We start from the raw sequence: 20,900 nt of genomic DNA on the forward strand, positions 1-20,900 counted from the left end.
AGTGTAAGAAAGTGAATTAATAACTGGGATGAATAGTAGTACCGCAGAAGCAAATAAGTAATTAACTTCTTCGGTCCAGGCAAATCTTAGCTGAACCCCTGGCAGCTATGACAGAGAGAAGACAGGTTTAACTTAATAAAAATGCCCACTTCATTTAGAAGTACCAAAACAGTTATAAAGTTAAAAACACAACTCAGTACATTTCCCACTCCAATATATCAAAATAGAGTAAAATTTTATTAGCAAAATATCACCAAAAAGAGAGAATTCCAGTTAAAAAAAACAGAGATAAGACTTTAAGATTTTAGAGAAAAAGCACCAAGAAAAAGTAAAGTGTGACTCAGAAATCACTGTTCGTAGGTGATTGGGACCTAGTTACAATTTCCGGCTGACCACAATGGAGTCACGGGTTGGCTATGCCATGCAGGTTTGTCACAGTCGAAGATTTTACCTTAGGAAATAGTTGAAGTTGGATAGGTTTGCCGCCAGGGTCAGCTGAACAGGTTTTTTTGAGTGGCAAAATGCTTGTGGGTCAAGCTTGATTTTCTTTGCCTGCGAAGTTGTGCTTTGGGCGAATTAAATTGGGTGGCGGGTCCAGGTTCTCTGGAGGCCTAAAGTTTCTATAAATCCAAATGTTTCAGAGATTTAGAAGTCGTCCTCCTGGACACCACTAAGGCTCCCATTTCCTTGTGGACGGTGCTTAGGGGGTCTGGATTCACTCCAGCAGACGCCACCAGATGGTCCAGTCCTCTTTCAGTTTCAACTTATCACACCAGGAAAAAAGCCTCTTGCAGCCTGTTGTGTCCCTGTAGCCCCACATATCATGAGCCAACTGACCATTGGAGTCCACTCTGTCCTGGGTACAAGTAGGATCAGGTGCAGCCCTTCAGGTCTCAAACAGCAGGTGCAGAACAACTTCTGTTCGTCCACAAGTACAGAAAGACTTCTGAATAGCTGCGGGCAAGGTGCTAGCTTTGTAGGTTTTACTAGCACCCAGCAGCTCCTGGGCACTCCCTAACCAATGAGGAAAAAGTTCCCAGGGTCAACCCTAAACGCTTTACAGCACTGTTTGTTTATTGTGCTGCAAACTGGCGCAGACTGCACTATTCTTGGGGGAATCCGAAGAAGGCACAGGCCTTCTGCACTTGAAGGGAGTTTGTATGCAAGGCAGTGCCACGTTTAGAAAATGAGCTGCCCCAAGGCCCCCTTCCCCCCCAGAGAACCCTGATCTGGTTCTGGCACCATATCCCCCTTCCACTGAGAGGGTGCGCATTCTGCGAACAAAGGCTTTCTTTTCCTCAGGTCACTCCTTACACTAAACTATGAATGGGTAGGCTTCACCTCTGTCCCTTTCAGGTTAATGAAGTTCCTGGAACCTCCCCAGCTGTCATTCCTGTACTGATATGGATCACATGATCCATACCCAGCCTATCCTATCACCAGGCCTAAGCTTTTATTATGCACCGGGACCAGTTTTTACTCCATATTAGGGTTAAGCAATGGGGCAGCTTCTGGCAGGCTAATGCAAATTAGTTCCTAGGTGATTTAACCATGCAATAGGTAACTTCTTAAAAGTCCCATTTCCAAAATATTTAATAAACATCCAACTTCACAGTTGCATTTAAAATAGTGGTTGAACTATTTTTCTAGCTTGTTCCAAACCTGAGTACAGTGCAGGGACATGGTAACATTAAATTTCTACATCTCCCACTTTTAAATACCATGCACTCTTCTTTGTGGGCTTCAACGCCTACATACAGATGAGTTCTTTATATTTAAATGTAAAGGTTTTCCCTGTCAGCAGGGCTATGTTCACATCTCAGGCTACAGGTTTAAACTGAAGCAATCATGCTGCAGTGGTAGTCCTGAAATCATGTTAGCCTTTTCACACTAGTGGATGGCACAATAAGTACTGCAGTAAAGATATTTAACTTTTCATACCATAAAAGTGTTTCTGCATTATATGTTAAGGCCATACAGGTAGGTTAAATCGGTCGGTTCTGATTTAGCCAGTTTTATTAGCATACAGGGGTTAGAGCGCATGGCCTGGGCCTGATATGGAATGTGTCTGTGCTCACAGTGAAAAACAAAACAGCAGCATCAGTCCAGACAAAATAAATGGGGGTGATCACTCCAAAAAGGGCACTTTCTCACGCAGGCTGACTGGTATGAACCCAGGTGCAAGTCCTTTCCAACAAGATCATGGGTGGAAGTTAAGCCCAACTTCTGAGGTGACTATTCACAAATGTACAAGAATTGACGTCACTGTCTTTTATGAAAAAACACTAGTGCCATTGACCTGGGGATCCCTAACAATATTAAATATTTCCCACACTAAATAACACTCTTTTTGTTACATAATGATGCAAGTAAAGCCTTTGCCTGTATTCTCCAACTATCCGCATCCCCCACAAACGTTTCCTTAAAATTGCATATTGTGAAATAATTGGTAAAGGCAAAAAAACTCTGCAGAATAAAACATAACTAGAGAAAATCCAGTTTCCCTTCAAAAGAACAATATTAATGATTTTGCTTGTGATAAAAACTGGCCCTTTCGCTGTTTATTTCTGTAGCGTCTAACTTGTACTCTTTGATCTGCAGTCCTGTTAAAGAGACCGGTCATTTAACGACAGTCTTCTCCATCTCTTGTCAAATAGCTAATCTCCGATAGTTTGCAAAGTTGTACATTTCTGCCTCTGAGGCTGAGGAAAATAAATTCGCCTTGGCCACCGTTAAGAACCTAGACGTTTACGATTTTAATTATATTTTTGACTCATGGAATTCTGCTGTAAACTGACAGCTTATTTTGTGACTCACTAAATCACAGAGACCCTTCTTGTATGTGAAAATGAATAATACTTTCACCAACCTCTTGAAATCCACCCATATAACTGTACTCGCAAGCACATTTGTAGGCAAACTCCTGGGAAGATATCTACTAAACATTAAATACCCTCTATAACTTAGCTTAGTGCTTTAAACTCCTGCAAGAGCACAGTTGCAACAGCAGTATCACTATTGAAAATAAAAGCCATACCAAATTAGAGGATGCCATGACTGAAGCCAGTTTTGCAGACTGCGCATAGGTCAGAACAAAACAACTGTAAAAAAACAAAGATGTTATTTTTTGATCGTGATAGATGGAATTTCTCACGGAAAGGTTTTACTTTCAAAAATTTAACCCAGGCCCCTTTATAATACACTACGCTTGATGAGTAACCTGCTTCTAGGGCAGTTGTCTTCTTAACTTTTTACAGTTTTGAAAACTGTTTTTTTTTTTTTTGTTTGTTTTGCATATACCCAACTTCACTTTTGTATTTTATTTTTTTGACTCAGTATTTGGATCGTCCACAAATCTTTTTGTATTTGTTATCAATCCAATATCTCCCCAATGTGATCATGAAATCCTGCTTCATTATCAGATGCTCAGTTTATGAACACATGTATTATCTTCCCGGTAGTGGAAACCGCCTCGCTGGGTAGTAGGAATTGCCATTAGAATAGACCTCATTTGAAAAAACCTGAAATATCTCAAATATAACCATTGATGAGGTGAAAGACACAACCCAGGTGAAAAGCCAGCAACTCATGTTCTATGGAGAACTCTCTCTGTCTCCAGGATATAGTTTTTGACTACAGTGTGATTCGTAACAAGATGTTTAGAGTTATAATAATTGTTTCAAGTTGGAAGAATCTTTTTCCTGCCCCGTTCACACCAATAAGAAAGCTTGTATTAACATTTTAAAATGGGAGGCCTGCGCTCCATACATTTAATCAACAACAAATGAATATGCAGGATGCCACTGTGCCCCAGTGTTCGAGTAAAAAGAAAAAGATGCAAACTCGGATAACGTTTTTAAAAATGTTTTTCTATGGTGAGTTGTTGAAAAGAATCTCCTAAGGTAGATTTTTTGTCTCAAGGCCCATGCTTGTCTCAAAACACTTTTGAATGTCTCTTTTGATTTAAATATGGAATTACTTTGTGAAAATTAAGGTTAGAAATATGTTATAAAAGCTTTCTTGTATCTTTTATTTTAGTGACGTGGATGGTTTTTAACAAGTACTGTCCACAACCTGGTGATCGGGAGATCCCAGACCTGGATACGGAAAAGGAACGGCCTGGGATATCGGGTATGTGCAATAATTTGTGTTAATAAAATGTTTGAGACATGGGCAGAAAAAAATCAGTAGCTATTATAATTGGCCGGTTCTGGCAGATGAGCAATTCTATTATCCTATTTTGTGTGATTTAGTTGCCAAATGCTCGTTTTGAAGCACCAAGGGAAACAAATCATTTTAACTACATTTTCTTTTTGTGAGCATATGACTAAAAAGTTGTGCTTATTTGAAGCTAAACAGATGGCTTGCGTATTGATGGTTCCCTGTAATAATTCTGAATAGTAATCTTGTTAGAAGGGGGGTATTCATGTCTGTGATGTGTCCTATTGTCTCTATAGACTACCATGATGTCTCATCTTGATTTCTCTCATTACATATGACAATGCAAGTATTTGCTGTGGCCAAGGGTCACCTGGAACAAAGAGTAGAGTGGTAAGAAATATAAGTATAATTAATTGCACCTCTAAGGCACAATAATGACTTACGGAGATCTGTGGTTGGGATAGCAATGGAATTTAAAAAAACTCCTTCAACAAAACTTGCCTGTGCAGCCATAGAATGTTTCTTTTTCTACGTACTGATGTGCTGAAACAAAGTGCACTTGTGTTGTCTTATTTTTTGGTATGTTACTGACCAATTTTTGTACATTGTTCGGGTATTTTCGTATGAAGTCCTCTGTTAGTTTCGTGTCCACTCCACTGTTTTGATGGAATACCGATGGATTTGTTATTCACTTGCCAACTGCTTTCCTACCGGGATGACGAGCCTTGTTATTTCTGTGAGTTGGGTTTCATGGATACACGGTGGTGATTTGCCACTCCGGTGAAGACGTATCCTCTGTCTGTTTTGTTGGGTTTGCGTATAATGCTTTACATGGAAATATAGAAGTGCAGGTACTCACTATATAGAGTACCTGTTTGCTCTTGAGAAGTGCCTCTAGTCTCCCATTAATTTCATTGCAGAAGAGCTGAGAAGTGCAGGTACTCTTTCTTTCCCATTAAAGAAGTACAGGTACTCCGTAGCGGATAGTACCAGCCCATTTAAAGTACTGGTAGTGTATGGCCTTCTGTGCCTTAAAACGTGGTTTTACAGTGCAGTGTTTCGGGGTGTTTTAGTTGTTTAAGGTGGAGTTCGAAGGGCAGCGGATTCGAAAAGGAGATGCCCATTGCCATGAAAGATCAGGCAGTCACATGGCGTGACGCAGGGCCCTGAGGAGCGGCGCCTGATGTCTCCACCCGCAGTGTGCACGTCCTGTTCGCTTAAGTGAGTTAATTGCCGAATGCGTTCGCCACAGCCTTAACCTCCCTCTTTCCAGCTCGGGATCGAATGCAGTAATTGTCCTACTGCTGTAATAATGAGGCAGGCTGCAAGGGCTCCGCGGGGAAAGGATGACTCAAGGGTTATTTATTTCCTGTCTCTCAACTTATGTCCTACTCCCGGAGCCTCTGAAAGTGGAAAAAGTGCCCAAGTATACACCGAGGTCGGAAAGCGCTTAAGTCACGGGGAGGAGAAGCGGGTGAGCGCTGCGGGCTCTTGGCACGGCCGCAACCCATGGCAGCAAGCGCCAGGCCGCCCGGAGCACAGCCTGCTCAGCTCGGGGATGTTGCTTCACGTCCGGGGTGTGACCAGAGGGGTGATGACGGTCTGGCCTGCTGAAATGATGGGTAAATGTTCGCCAGCTGTTGTCAGCGGCGGCGCATTTCACCCCCAGCTACAGGTTTTACCGTGTAAGTACGTTACCTGTTCCTTAATAGGTACATTTCAGGAACCGCGCGGAAGTAATCGTTTCAAAATGTATTTTTATCGAATAAACCGTTAATGGCAGACAACTTGGTGATTGCTGACTGTATCATTTACATACGGGGCGTGAGGCTGGCCCAGAAAACTTACCTATGTGCTATGTCAGATGTTTATCAGTATGTTGACTAGGACTACATGTTTGCATAATCAGCAAAATGCTATCGTGTAAATCGAACGAGTAGTGTTTTGGTGTGTGTGTGCTCTGCATACAGTAGTGAGATGTTTAGACACGTGGCGATCGCTTAACCATTGTATCTCTGGAGACGAAAATGTGTTTTATTGTTTATATGTAATGTGTTAAACTATAAATAAATGTTCTGTGAATAATACTTAAAGTTAAAAAACAAGCACTGGCAAAGCTAATGGGTCGCACCTAAACAAAAGCTATTTATTGTCTTGGCAATGTGTTTTAGCAGTGTTGCACACCAGTGTGGCTGCTGTTCAGCATGGCTAAAGGTTAGTGGCATGGAGTGTGGCATCATAGAATGGATTTGTTAGACCGTGGCAGAGTGAATGGAGTAGGGGGGAGTAAAGTGTTGTTGAGTAGAGGGGAGTAGAGATAAGTGGCAGAGAGTGTCATAGAGTGCAGTGTCATAGAGTGGCGATGGAGTGGGGTTTAGTGGGTTGGAGGAGATTGAGGTAGTCTGGTGGATTAGGTTGGGGTATAGTGGGTGGATGAGAGTGGGTGGACTGGATGGGGTGGATTGAAATAAACTGTAAACTTTGTACTTGTATAGCGCACTACTCACCCGTTAGGGTCTCAAGGCGCTGTACGCATACCGCTGTGGAACCCGTCCTGGCTTTTCCCTGTGAGGTGCCCACTACTGGGCAACCTCCAAGGTGAAGCCAGGCATCCCAGCGCTGTTGGGGCTTTTGTGGAGATTAAGCAAGCTATTGCCCAGAGTTACAGAGTGGGACCCATGAATTAGATTAGGCACCGATGCGAGAATTATCAGGTCCGAGGAAATTGAGCCCAAGACCCGCCAAGGTGGGAATTGAACCCTGGTCCCGGGCTAGATTTCTGCATCAGGGTCTGCCACTCTAACCATTGAGCCACACTTCTGGGGTGAGGTGGATTGAATTGCGATGGATTAGATTGGAGTTGGATGGATTGGAGCAGGGTAGGTTAGGTTAGATTGGATTGGGTGGGTGGTTTAAATTGAAATGGGGTGGTTTTGAGTGGGGTAAATTGGAGTGGGCGGATTACATTGAACTTGGGTGGATTGGATTCATTAGATTGGAGTGGGCCAGAGTGGACTGGACTTGAGTGAAGTAGGTAGTGGTGAAGTGGACTGAATTGGAGTGGGGTGGATTGAATTTAGGTGAACTGGATTGGAGTGGGGTGGATTGGATTGGAGTGTGGGGTGGATTTCTGTAGTGGGCTGAAATGGATTGGTGTAGGGTGGTTGGATTGGAGTGGGGTGGAATGGGTTGGAATGGGTTGAAGTGGGTGAATTAGGTTGGCCTGGATTGGAGTGGTTTGGATTGGTGTTGGGTGGATTAGACTGGAGTTGGGTGAATTCGATTGAAGTGGGGTGTATTGTGGTGCGTTCAGTTGGAGTGGATGATTGGGTGGGGTGGATTGGATTGGGGTAGGTGGAGTGAATTGGATTGGGTTAGGTTGGAATGGAGTTTGGGGGATTGCAATGGGGCAGGTTGTTTTGGATTAGAGTGGGTCAGATTGCTTTAGATTGGAGTGGGGTGGATTGAAGTGGTGTAGATTGTTTTGAATTCAAGAGGATCAGATTATTTTGGATTGGAGTGGGGCAGATTATTTTGGATTGGAGTGGGGGAGATTTGTTTTAGATTGGAATGGGTTGATTGTTTTGGATTGGCATGGAACAGACGAGTGGGACAGATTGTTTTGAATTGGAGTGGGGCAGACTGAAGTGGGGAAGATTGTTTTAAATTCAGGTGGGGCAGATTTATTTTGGATAGGAGTGGGACAGATTGTTCTGGATTGGAGCAGGGCTAATTGTTTTGGATTGGAGAGGGGCAGATTGTTTTGGATTGGAGTGGGGCAGATTTGAGCGGGGCAGATTTGTTTTTGAATGGAGTGGGGCAGATTGTTTTTGATTGGAGTGGGACAGATTGTTTTTGATTGGAGTGGGACAGATTGTTTTTGATTGGAGTGGGACAGATTGTTTTAGATTGGAGTAGGGCACGTTGTTTTAGATTGGAGTGTGGCAGATTGAGCACATTGGAGTGGGGCAGGTTTGGAGGATTGGCGTGTTGTGGATTGCGGCTGAGTGGTTTGGTTTGGAGTGCTGTGGATTGGGTTGGTCTGGGGTCAGTTGGATTGAATGGAGTGGATTATTGTGGGATGAGGTTGTGTGGAATGGAGTGTATTGGGGTGTACTGCACAATTATGTGTTGAAGCATCATTTTGGAAATTACACATAGGAAAGAAACAATGTTGCTTTGCAATATTAAGAATAAGATAATCATCATCTTTTGAAAGCAGCACCCACAAGCAAAAACAAAACATGAGTGCAAAGTGAGAAAAGAAGACTTGGCAAAATAAAAGGAAAGAGTTAACTATAAAAAATAAGGCTTTGCAATTTTGTTTGTCCTGTTGGGCACTTTTTTGCCAGTCACACGCCTTCTGTTTGCAGGCCCATAGAAATTAAAAAGAAATACCTCAATCACTTCGGGAGCAGCGGACAGGCACTGATTAGGTTGACTCAATTAATGCTTGGTCCCTTCTCCAGAGACCGGAGCGGAAATGATGCTTGACCCGCAATGACGAATTACAAGGCTTTAAATAGGAACGCTTCACAAGCCAACAAATGGTAAGAAATGAGTGTGCTCCAAGCCCTTTTTAGTTACCATCAGAGTCTTGCAAGCGTGACACATGCGCTAACGCATACTCTAGCAGGCTGACACGGAACTCTACTCAACAGCACTCTACTCCAGTCAGCGACATTCTACTCTAACAAATCCACTCTATAAACCAACTCGCAGACTCAACCTTTGAAAGGGAATGAGGGTGGGGAAATAGGTTGGTTTAAATTAAAATAGACATTAATTGCAACCATCAAATCGCATCACTACAATAGCACAATAAAAATAAGAATTGACAAAGCTAGTAGATCCTGCTTTAATATGCAAACGTAGCCAAACGGCATTTGAATGTGTGTTGGCCAGAGCTGCTAACTTTGCCAGTATAACAGTATACATAAAATACTCCAGTAGGCAAAATGTGAGTCCTATCTAAAACATCATTAGCTAAAGCCTGCCTCACTGAAAAAAAAGAAAAAAAAAAAAAGTTTGTGTGATGGTTAAGTGTGCTTTTGAAAGGGAAAATAGCTCCTCCTTCATTGCAGTGCATGCTCTGAACAGGAGGCGGAATATTCCACAAATAGCAAAAGCATGAGATGAGAGCAAACTACTCCTCTGGATGAAGACCAAGCCCTCTCTATACATATGTTGAATGATTGATAACATTAGGTCTTGCTTACAGCTGCGCTATCAAGCTAGACCCAACATTCCACATTTCCGAAAGTTCTGAATATTCCAAATTAAAGTACAAAAATGAAGATGAGAATCCTGCATCATGGTACATTCCACAAAATGTGGACGTATACTTATATGTATTTTAAGTTGACATCCATCGCTGTAAAACACCGCAGTCCTGCAAAAGCCACTGGAGTTCTTTTAATGTTCAGGCACCTGCCAACCTTATATAGAACTAAGTTAAACTCTCATCCGGGCTGTTTTAACTGCTGTTCACCCTTTTTGGTATCTCTCTTTTAAGGAATAATGTCCCATTGGCCCATTATGATACTAAAAATTGAATACACGCCATGGGGCTTCCCAACCATTCATGGACTATGAACAACACTGCAAGTCAGATCAGATGCTGAGAGACATCCGAATCTTGGCGGATTGTATTAGTATGCCTCTTGGTAAAATTAGTGCAATGAATTGTGAACTGTGGAAATATTACTATCACACTCAATACATGCTAAGTAACAGTAATGAGTTGTACTTGCAATGCCATTTAATCAGAGCTAAATGTAAAATAGTTCACTCACCGGAATATATTTCCATTTGTTAGGAAACTACACAGTCCAGAAACGATATTTACTATCAAATTATGAAGAGGGTGTAGTCAAGGAGTTGCCTTGCTAAAAATACATCTTCAATGGCATTAGACGCAGTGGTCTCCAAACTTTTTAATGCCGCGACCCCCCCAGTTGAAAAATAAAAATCATTGGGCCCCCCTCAGAATTTTTCACAATTTTTTTGTAAAGATGGCAATGTTTAAATATGTCTAGACCTATTTAAACATTGCAGTTAGGTACTGTTGCCTTTTTAAAAGGGCAATTACATGTTTCTGCCTTAAAATAAAGGCCTTTTATCTGTATAATGTTTCTTTTGGCCATAGTCTGGCGCCCCCCCTGGGACCACTTGAAGCCCCCCTAGGGGGGCCCGCACCCAAGTTTGAAGACCTCTGCATTAGAGAGTAAAAACACGGGTGTATTATTTACAGTGCTTTACGTGAGTGCATGAGGTTTCTAAAACGGTGAGCATATGGAGGTCACCTGTGCAAATGGCCTAGTGCATGTCAAGGGAATTGATAAATAGTTGAACTGCTGCGTCAGAGGTAATGCATTGTGCAATGTTCAACAGCGCTCCAACATCACCCCAGTTTGCACACTTTATAAGTTTCCATAATGAGTAGTTCTGCACATTTCACAATCTTCATAGATCACCCAACAAGCTTTGTAACTTTCAGCAATGCTAGGTACTTTTTAACCATGTCTAATGAAATGCACTTGGCATGCTGGAGGTAGCACTCCTCCTCCACAGCCAGCAGCTTTTCACTTTCCTGGTTTCCTCAATGCTTTTGGACAAATTCAGCACGTTTTCAAGTTTCCAATAAAATGCGACTATCCAGTGAGCGTTGCCTTTATTTCGTGCGCTTTCCACTCCCTTGTTTTGCAAAAAGACTCAACCTAATTCTGAATAGAACCAGCAGAGCAGTTAAAAAAAAAAAAAAAAAATCTGATTGGTCAAATATCTGTCTATAAGACAATCTGGCCAATGCTTTGAGACCACAGCCGGGTCATTAATTTTGCACAGGGTTAGGTGGATCGGAACCTACAGCAAACCGTGGAACTCGTGTGGTTACCTGTGGCACTGGAGAGTGGAAGTAACAAGAGTTAAAATAACGCACCAACCCTCCCCCATCCAGAAAAGGCACATGCAGCATTGATAGAAAACCCAAAAGGGACTGGTAAGCATCATCTGAGGGTGCTCACAAACTATATACATTTAGGACCTCCATGTTTATATAAATATCAGTTTTGCTCTTGCTCAGGCCACACTGAGCTGTCAGTAAAATTAGCCCTTAAAGGACAGGCATATACTTTTTATGCCCTTTGAACCCTAATATTGCTTCTCTTCCAGTGTGATGTTACCACATAGAAACATATGTGCCTAGTGGTAAAAATGCTAGCCCATCTTTACATGCATCTGAAGTCCAATGTTTGAAAATATTGTATTATTTTTTTTTTTTTTGTATAGTGTCAGTATGTCACCTATTGAAAGTCTCAGACTAGGTTTTGTGAGCTTAGCTATACATCACTTTTTATTATATCTAATGTTAGTGTAAGCGGGCCCCGAGTTACCCCTTGTAATGTGCAAGTCTTTATCTGAGTGCGGTCATTTGAAGAGCACAGCGTGCATCCTCCAGAGGGGTAACACAAAAGGATGGGCCCCTCTGCACACTGTGAAGATGGGTCCCAGATTATCTCGTATCCCACAGATATTAAGTGAATTTAACGCTGAAAAGGACCCGATTAAGGGTCCCTTGAAGGATTTGAGCCCCCACCGCAGGGGCTGCAGAGTTACGCCTCTGGCATCCAATTTATTCTTGCAGGTTTTCACTTGATCAAGAATATTCAGGCCCTGCTCTGAAATAGTAACACTGTCAGACTGTAGTGAAGAGGCAACAGAGGGAATTGTGAAAGTCAAGTCTGAAGCTTCTAGTGTGTGGGCTGGCAGGGACCGATGCATCTCTTCGTTTTCCTGTTCATGTACCGGACCTCCCTTCCGAGTGCAGCCCTGAAATCTGGCCCTGAGCCCACCCCATGTGTTTCACCAAGTTGTCTTCTGCTTAAAACTAAACCTTCAAAGCTTTCTGCTACTGTGCACATGATCTGAAGACCTCGCAGTTTTTCCAAGCCGGATAAAAGACAATGTGTGTGGGACTGAATATATTTACAAAGGAATTCTGTTTTGCATCCAGAACATCTCCATGCTTCAGTGATCAGAGCAAGATGTGACTCAGAAGTGAGTACACCGCTAACTAAATGCCTTTCACGGAGCACCAGCCTGGGCCGGCACAGAGACAGCTCGTATTATTGGAGTTTTGAAACAGGATAACAGAATTGGGACTCAGAAACTTGAGAAAAATAAGCCATTTTTAAAGTGATAAAGTCAGGGGATAGTAAATCGAAAATACAAATAAACTGTGTGAATTTGAGATTTTGAATAAGTGTACATATTGGCCTTTGATTTAGTCTTGATGACATTTAATATTTGTCTTATCGACCACAGATCAGAAGCTCTAATCTCTATCTACCCTATGGCTCTCTCGTAGTGATATGTGATTTTTGAATCTTATTTAAAGCAAATTGTATCACTGTATTGCACACCCAATAGTTCAATAAGTTGAGTGGTTGTCGCTGAAAAGAGAAATGACTGCCAACTTATGGGGCTGACGCAGCCTGCCATCATTGAAATCGAGCACCATTACATTGAATAGTAGTAGAAGTGGCAGAAGTGCAGTATGATGTGCTATATAAATGCAAGTTATTATGAGAAGCAAACATTGGTTTGTAATGCAGCTGATATAGAGGCATGTCAACCATTTATCCATAGATGTGTTAATTACTTTGTTTTTACTAAGGCTGCTGAAGGAAAGCTATCGGCTAGAGTTCTGGCCTTGGTTGATGTAAGGCATGGGTACTCACAAACATTTTCCCAGGAGCCACAAAGTTTGGTCTGTGGTGTGACCGAGGGCCGCACTGATGCTAGCAGCGTGGCGATCAAAGGGAGGAGGGGGCTCTGGATGGGGAGGGGTTGTGGCATTATGGTGGGTGTAGGGGACAGCAAAGCATATAGATCTAGTGGCTGAATCGCTCAATGTGAAACCAGAAAATGTGGCATTAATCCCAGCCTCCCCACTTTACCAAAATGTGTGATCCTAGGCAATTGTTATATTTCACGTTCCCTTCATTCTCTTCATTATTGTATGTAGGAGGACTTCACAATGCATGACTTCACTATGTGCGCTGTGCGAACCCTTCTACTGTGTTTAATTTAATAAACAATGAAGTTTTTCATGTATAATAGCAAATCAGGCCAATCAGAGAGTGCAGATAACTGACTTGCCTTTTAATTCACTATTGGCATTGTTATCAAGGTGGGGGTAAGAATGAATGTTTCTGAATTTATGTTTGAAATCTATTGTGCTTAAAAAAAAATCAAAACAAAATCTGATGTAGTAAAATGAAATGGACCTGCGTGTAAATTAAATACACTTTTTGAATTTTTAAGAACCCTTATCATAGTTGCAGACATTTGCTGCAAGATTTCTTTAAAAAATGAGTGTTCCTGCAGTTAAGCGGTTCAGGACAAATTCTTTACTTCCTTTCTTTATCTTCAATAGTGTTTCAATAAAGTATTGCCTGTTGAGCCTAGTAAACAGCAGCCTAGTGCTACTGCTGCCCTGGGGACCGCATGTAAAGGTCAAAAGGGCCACATGCGGCCCCCGGGCCGTACTTTGAGTATAACTGTAAGGTATCATTGCAGCTCCACTGTTGTAATCAGTTTTTATTGACTAACCCTGAGTTTGTGAATCACAGGCTTATTTTTGTCTGTGACGAGACAAACTACTTTATAGCTCGATTCGCAAAAGGTTTGGCAAGCTGAAGTTCCTACTGAACAAAAATAGAAATTTTCAAAAGAAAATTCAACATCCTGATTCACAAAATCAGGATTGCTGAATTTTCGCTCTCGTTTATTGCACTTTGGACTAAGGAAATTCTGGGACTATGGTTGATTTTCTGCATTAATAGTTGCAGAAGCAGTGGTACTAATGTGGTGTTCTGGAACATGGACTGAAATTTCAGCAGACACTTAAAAAAATTCTTAGGCTTGTGGGTATTCGCAGACAGTTTGCTGGTACTTTTCTATCTTGGAAAAGCATGCAAAATTGCTCTGTACACAGGCAGGACTAGGTACCATTTCAATGTGGGAAAGACGGAAACATATCCATTTAGGGGTGTTGTGGAATGGGTCTCACCATTGGAAATATATTCCATACAGGGGTGTGGAATTTAGTGAAATATCTACTTTTCCGTGGGACAGGTTGCGTCATAAATCTACTTGTCCTGTAACAAAATCCACTTGTCCCTTTGGTCCATATAGCACAGTGAGAGATTATGGCACCAATCTTATTATATAAGGACTCTTATAATAGCCTCTCTGATTATGCTAGGGCTCATACTATAGTAGGGGTTGAATACTAGCAAATGCCTTATTTTTCCATCTTTCCACAGACAAAGATACTGAAGATGTAGGTGGCAGTAAGTAGTAGTTCAAGGTTTGGAATGCCCATCTGAGTCTGTGCAAACCTATAAACTTGCATGTTTTAGGGGTTTTAGCCAGCTCTTCTCTAATGTTTTTCCATATTGAGAAAGCTTGGAAACTTTTTCCTGACATTAGGGGAAAAAAGTAACTGGAAGAAAAGGGAATTTGTAAATGCTCAAAAAGACTTTCGCATGAGCATATCTACACATACATAATTGCTTGAGCTAAAATGTAGTTCATAAATATTTTCTAGGAGTACCATTTCCTGGCCTACGTCTGTAAATTCTTGGTAATTCATGAATCATAAATCTGCACGAATACAAGGACATACACCCTGGGTGCACTTTTGTGACTTCCTTTAAGAATTGGGTTCATTATTAGGGCTGGTGTTAACCAAGACCTTCCTTTTGTTTTTATTACAGTTATATGTGTGTGTGTATATATATATATATATATATATATATATATATATATATATCTTCACTATGAGTGACAGCATTGTGCTCTTCCACAAGGAGCATATCAGCGCACACAGTAGTTTTGTTCAATGACAGGAACTACTGTGGCAATGTGGTTTTTTTTAGCCCCAAAAATATTTTTGCTTTTGCCAATGTTTGTTATCATAGTTGAGGGCCCAGCAGCTCCAACCAACAATACAGTTTTACAAAAAGCATGTGAAAACAAGACAAGCATTGATAAAAACAAAAGGCTGATGACCAATGTCGAACCTACTGACTTAGACAATGCTTGTTTATTTTCATGTTTCCCATAATCTCATTGAAACTGGTAACACTTATTTTTCCATTATGGATATATTTTTTAGAAATACCAGGATGCCTCAAGACATTTTATTGAATGACGCTTCAAAGATCTGCTACCTAAAATGTCCCAGCAGCTTAGAAAAACTATTTTTTTTCCCTCAGTGCTTTTTCTTTTTTAATGAACGTTTTTTTTTTTTTTTAAATCAAAGAATCCTCAGTATTGCTTTCAAGCTTCTGCAAATATTTGCATCTCATCAGAGCATTCTGGGAGCATTATACATAGCCTCATATTGTTCATATTTCCAAAAGTGCGCACACTTTTTTATGCTGGAACTACTGTCTTATAGAGACTTCTAGTTGCAGGTCCCTTACCTTAGAATTTTCCCCTGGTGTCAGACTGGATCCGGAGATTTTTCTTTGAGCAGTACCCTTGCCCGCTGTTAGGTGGCAGCAGTGGACTCTATGACTGTCGTTGGTGTGGTCTCCGTGATGACGTTGCGGTCATATATAGGCACCACCCCAGCACACTTACATCAGTTCTTCTCTTTCTGTGCCAACCTAGGCGCAGACCCAGAGAATAAATACCCTCAGTCATTTGTTGATTGACTTTTCAAGGTTTTGTCTAAGTTTTTTGACCACCTGTTGCGTCAGCATGTTGTCCGGGAAGACCGGGTCGAACCCGTATGACTCCTGTCTCCGTTGATGACAGATCTGAACCTCGTCTGCTTGTGGTGTCTGGAGTGTGACCATGACCCAAAGTCGTGCTCCGAGTGCTGGGCCATGAACCTGAAGGCTTTGAGGGAGTGATCTCTAAAGCTCATTGCAGCCCAGTGCTTGGCTCCGCATCGCTCCCGGTCCCGCTCAATAGAAAAGTCACAAGACCGCTCACTGAGCCATCACTATTCTTGTCCCACTCCAAATTGTCCGGACACTCGGTTCAGAAGAAGAAGAAGTCAAAGAAGAACTTGTGTGTAGGCCTCAATCCTCAGAGCCTGCTCCTGGGTCGGGTCCACGCATTCCTAAGTTTCCAGGACCCGGAGCCACCCCTGCCCAACTCGGAGAGTTTTACGAGGCCATGTGTCTCAGATTTGGGAAGTCCAACCCTCCTGTGACCCCTTTGGGCCCAGTAGGGTCAGCAGGGGCCCCCTTGGATTCTGCAAGGGGGGCTTCGGCCTTAGTTCTGGAGGGCACCCCGGGATCCGTTACCAGATCCGCACTGACACAGGTCGTGCCATTGCGACCTTCCCTGGCGCTGGTACAGTAGTTGATGCTCCAGACATCGGTCAGACCCATGATTGACGTTGATGCCATACTGATTCCTGACTCCAAAATGGAGCCAGAATGACGCTGCCCTACGTCACTTCCGACTTTGTAGGAGACCTTGCTCTCCAGGTTGGATCCTAACCCATATGCCTATGGGTGTGGTGACTGTATGGAGGGGTCGTTGGACCCTTTGAAATACCAGCTAGTTGACGCTGATGTGGACTGAGCTCAGTTATTGGGTGATGCCAGTGGTCTTGACACCTCCCCTGACTCTGGCATGCTTTCTCCCCCTGCCGTGGCTATGGCGGAGGGAGCCTCATATTCAGTCGTGGTGACAAGAACGGCTGAGGTCCTGGGCTTCAAGCTGCCTTTGGTGGCTGTCAGGACTAGCCTCCTGACTGAGGTGTTTCAGCCTGGGACTTCTGCGTCTGAACCCATTTTGCCCTTCAATGAAGCCCTCACTGATGTCCTGCTGGGGACGTGGTCTAAATGCAGCACAGCGGCACCTGTCAACAGAACAATCTCCCGCCACCATAGGCCTGCACCTAACGACCCTAAATTCCTTACCAAACATCCTACTCCTGAGAGTATGGTCATCCAGGCTTCTTCCTCTTCTGGCGCACTCCCTTCGGCATCCCTGGATAGGGAATCAAAATGACTGAAAAAACTTGGGACAAAGTTATTCTCTTCCTCCACTCTAGCATTGCAGTCTGTGAACAGCGCATGCTTTTTGGGCCCCTACTCCCATACTTCATGAGAATAAGTCACACAGGTGCCGACACATGTCCCGGAGGAGGCCCGAGCCAGTCTCTTCCAAGTCGTTGCTGACAGGAGAGATGCAGCCACGTTCACAATTCATTGAGGGCTGGGCACAACTGACTCACTACGCAGATTGGTTGCGTCAACCGTGGCTTTAAGGGGCCACGTTTGGTTGAGGACATCTGGCTTTTCAGGGGATGTCCAGCAAACGCTTATGGACAGTCCGTTCAGTGGTACCCGTCTCTTTGGAGACAAAGCAAATTCAGCGCTCAAGCACTTTAAAGAGTCTCGGGCTATGGCTTAGTCCCTTGGCCTTGCAACTGTTCCTTGTCCCCCTCAATCTGCTTTTCGCCCCTTTCGTGGCTATGGAAGGGGCACCCAAACACATCCATTTCCCTCCGTTCACCATGCCCGGCATGCTGCCCAGCCTCTGCTCGGATGAGGACGCGGAATTCAGCATTGCAGTGGATCATGAAGCCAGGCTTCTCTCTCCCCTTCAAAACTACCCCTCTGGCCATGCCATTATCCTACAATCAGATGACGGCGATCACTTGGCACTTGTCTGTAAGGAAGTTACTGCTCTTTTGGCCAAGGGAGCCATAGAGAGAGTCCCTGTGCCAGAAGTAGGTCATGGTTGGTATTCCTGCTACTTTCTGATGCCCAAGAAGGACAAGGGCATCCGCCCTGTCCTAGACCTCCGGTCCCGCAGTCTCTTCCTCAGAAAGGAAAAATTCAAAATGCTCACTCTGGGTCAGAGCCTGTCTGCCCTGGACCCTGAAGACTGGATGGTAGCGTTAGACGTGCAGGGCACCTATTTTCTCATTCCTGTCCTGCCTGCCCACAGGTGTTACTTGCAGTTTGTGGTAGGTCACAAGCGCTTTCAGATTACCGTGCTCCCCTTTGGCCTTCCCAGCGCTCCTCGGGTGTTCACAAAAGTGATGGCAGTGGTCGCAGCTCATCTGCGTTGGCTAGAGGTTTCAGTCTTCCCCTACCTCGATGACTGGCTGTTGAAGGTAGGCCCACCCCAGGCTGTTGTCTCCCACCTCCAGACTACAGAGAACCTCCTGTATTCGCTGGGGTTCACTATAAACATGACGAAGTCACACCTGACTCCCTCTCAGATGCTCCCTTTCATCGGAGCTGTTCTGGATACAGTGCAGTTTTGGGCCTATCCTCCGGAGCGGCTAATCCAGGATATTTGTGCTATGATACTGATGTTTCTGCTTCTGTCCTGGATTTCGGTGAGAATGACAATGAGGCTGCTGGGCTTCATGGCCTCCTGCATCCTGCTAGTGACACATGCCAGATGGCATATGTGGGCTCTGCAGTGGAACCTGAAATTCCATTGGGCGCAGCATCGGGAATCTCTCAGACATGGTCCAGATCTCTGAGAGGACTGCAAGATCTGCAGTGGTGGTTTTCGAACCGCGATTAGGTCAGAGGCAGATCCCTCTCCCTCTCCCTTCCCCAACCAGATATCACCTTAGTGACGGATGTGTCACTCCTGGGATGGGGCAACCACAGGCCGAGATCAGAGGCATTTGGTCACCTGCGGAGTCCGGGCTCTTCATCAATCTTCTGAGCTCTGTGCGATCAGGCTTGCATTGAAAACATTCCTTCCCTTTCTCAAAGGGATAGTGGTGCAGGTGTTCACTGACACCACGCCCATGTAGTACTGCAACAAGCAGGGTTGGGTGGCGTTGTGGATCCTTTTATCAAGAGGCCTCGCACCTTTGGACGTGGCTGGAACGTCCGGGCATATCCCTGGTGGTTAAACATCTGGCGGGCTTTCTGAATGCCAGAGCAGATGAACTCAGCAATCAATGCATGGTCGATAATGAATGGCATCTCCATCCAGAGGTGGCACAAGGTCTCTTTCAGCAGTGGGGAGAGCCTTGGTTAGATCTGTTCGACTCTGCAGAGAACGCGCAATGTCAGCTGTTTTGCAAGTTAGAGTTTCCAAGGCTGCACTCGCTCAGCGACGTTTTGCATCTTGAGTGGAACTCAGGCCCTCTATATACCTTTCTGCCAATACTACTTCTGCCCAGAGTTCTCAAGAAGATCAAGAATGGCGCCCAAGTAATTCTTGTGGCTCTGGACTGGGCACAAAGAATATGGTATCCCAGGCTTCTGAGCACGGCCATTGATCTTCCACTCAGGAGGGTCTTCTGTCACAGCAGCAGGGGATGGTTCTCCATCCGAACCTGTCCTGTCTATGCCTTATTGTGTGGCGATTGAACGGCGACAGTTGACAGCTTTCGACCTTTCGCCGGAAGTCTGTAATGTTATCTTGGCAGCCAGGTGTCACTCCACCAAAACTGTATATGTCTGTTGTTGGATTAAATTTGTGGCATGGTGTACCAAAAAGTCTGTTGATCCCGTTTCTGCACCTCTGTCCAAGATTGTTTTGTTTGTACTTTCTCTTGCTCAGCAGGGCTCTGCTTTGGGCACCCTTGAGGGTTGTTTGCCTGCCATCCCTGCATTCCAAGACCTGATTAACCCTCTTTGTTTAAATCTCCCATTTGTTGGGTGATTCCTCAAAGGTCTTACCCACATGTTTCTGCCTACCCTGTTCATAATCCCCAAGTGGGATTTGAACTTGGTACTCACTTTCCTCATGTGTGCTCCTTTTGAGCCACTTCATAATTGTCCGCGGAGGCTTCTCACTTAAAAACAGCCTTCCTTGTAGCCATCACCTCTGCACATAGAGTGAGTGAGCTGCAAGCTTTTTCTTCAAACCCACCCTTCATCTCTGCCCATCCTGACAAAGTCGTGCTTCGTACCAGTGCCTCTTTCCTACCTAAAGTGATCACGCCCTTTCATTTAGGACAATCCATCACCTTGCCTACTTTTTACATACCCACACATCCTTCTCGTGAAGAGGAGAGTCTCCACTGTCTGGATCCAAAGAGAGCATTGGTGTTCTGCCTTAATCGTACCAAAGACTTCCAGGTGGGCGATCAACTTTTTGTTGGTTATGTGGGTGTGAAGAAGGGATGGGCGGTGCAGAAAAGTACCATCTCCAGAAGGGTTGTTCACTGCATCAAAATGTGCCACGCTGTGGCTAAAAAGCAACCCCCCGAGGGTTTGCATGCTCAGTCTACCTGAGCAACTGCTGCAACCACCTCGTTGGCATGCGGAGTTCCAGTCCTGAACATCTGCCAGGCAGCAATGTAGGTGTCCCTGCATATGTTCACTGAACACTACTGCCTGGACAGTCATGTCTGCAGGGACAACTACTTTGGCCGTTCGGTCCTGCAGGACTTCATAGTGTGACGTTAGTTCGCAGACCCTCTGGAGATGGTATTGCTTGGGTATCTATTCTAAGGTAAGGAATCTGCAATTAGAAGTCTCTATCATATGAACATGTTAATTACTTTCGGTAACAAGTTATCTGGTAGAGATATATTCTAGTTGCAGATTCCTTACTTACCCACCCATCCTCCTCGCTCTGCGAACTAATTTCTAGGGCCCTAGTTATGGCGTACCAGATTCAGTGGTCTTTATTGCTCCACGCTTCTGTCGTGAAAAGAAACTGACAGAGCGCTGGTGGGGGGTCACCTATATATGACTGTGACATCATCGCAGCGACCA

The 20,900-nt window shown here is 44.0% G+C and overlaps 1 protein-coding gene across 5 annotated transcripts in view; it reads left to right on the top strand.

The window, feature by feature from the left end:
• The window catches only part of ERBIN (erbb2 interacting protein), a 766,777-nt gene that overhangs the window by 146,706 nt on the left and 599,171 nt on the right, over positions 1 to 20,900 (top strand). For 3 of the 5 annotated variants that reach the window (XM_069222872.1, XM_069222909.1, XM_069222899.1), the window contains exon 2: positions 4,039 to 4,131. The exons of 1 other annotated variant lie outside the window; for it this stretch is intronic. The gene's annotated coding sequence lies outside the window, so the exon portion shown is untranslated. Of the gene's footprint in view, positions 1 to 4,038; positions 4,132 to 5,819; positions 5,847 to 20,900 lie in introns of those variants that run through there. One more of the 5 variants, XM_069222892.1, reaches the window with a different exon arrangement.

Source organism: Pleurodeles waltl, chromosome 1_1, assembly GCF_031143425.1.
Source record: "Pleurodeles waltl isolate 20211129_DDA chromosome 1_1, aPleWal1.hap1.20221129, whole genome shotgun sequence".
NCBI lineage: Eukaryota > Metazoa > Chordata > Amphibia > Caudata > Salamandridae > Pleurodeles > Pleurodeles waltl.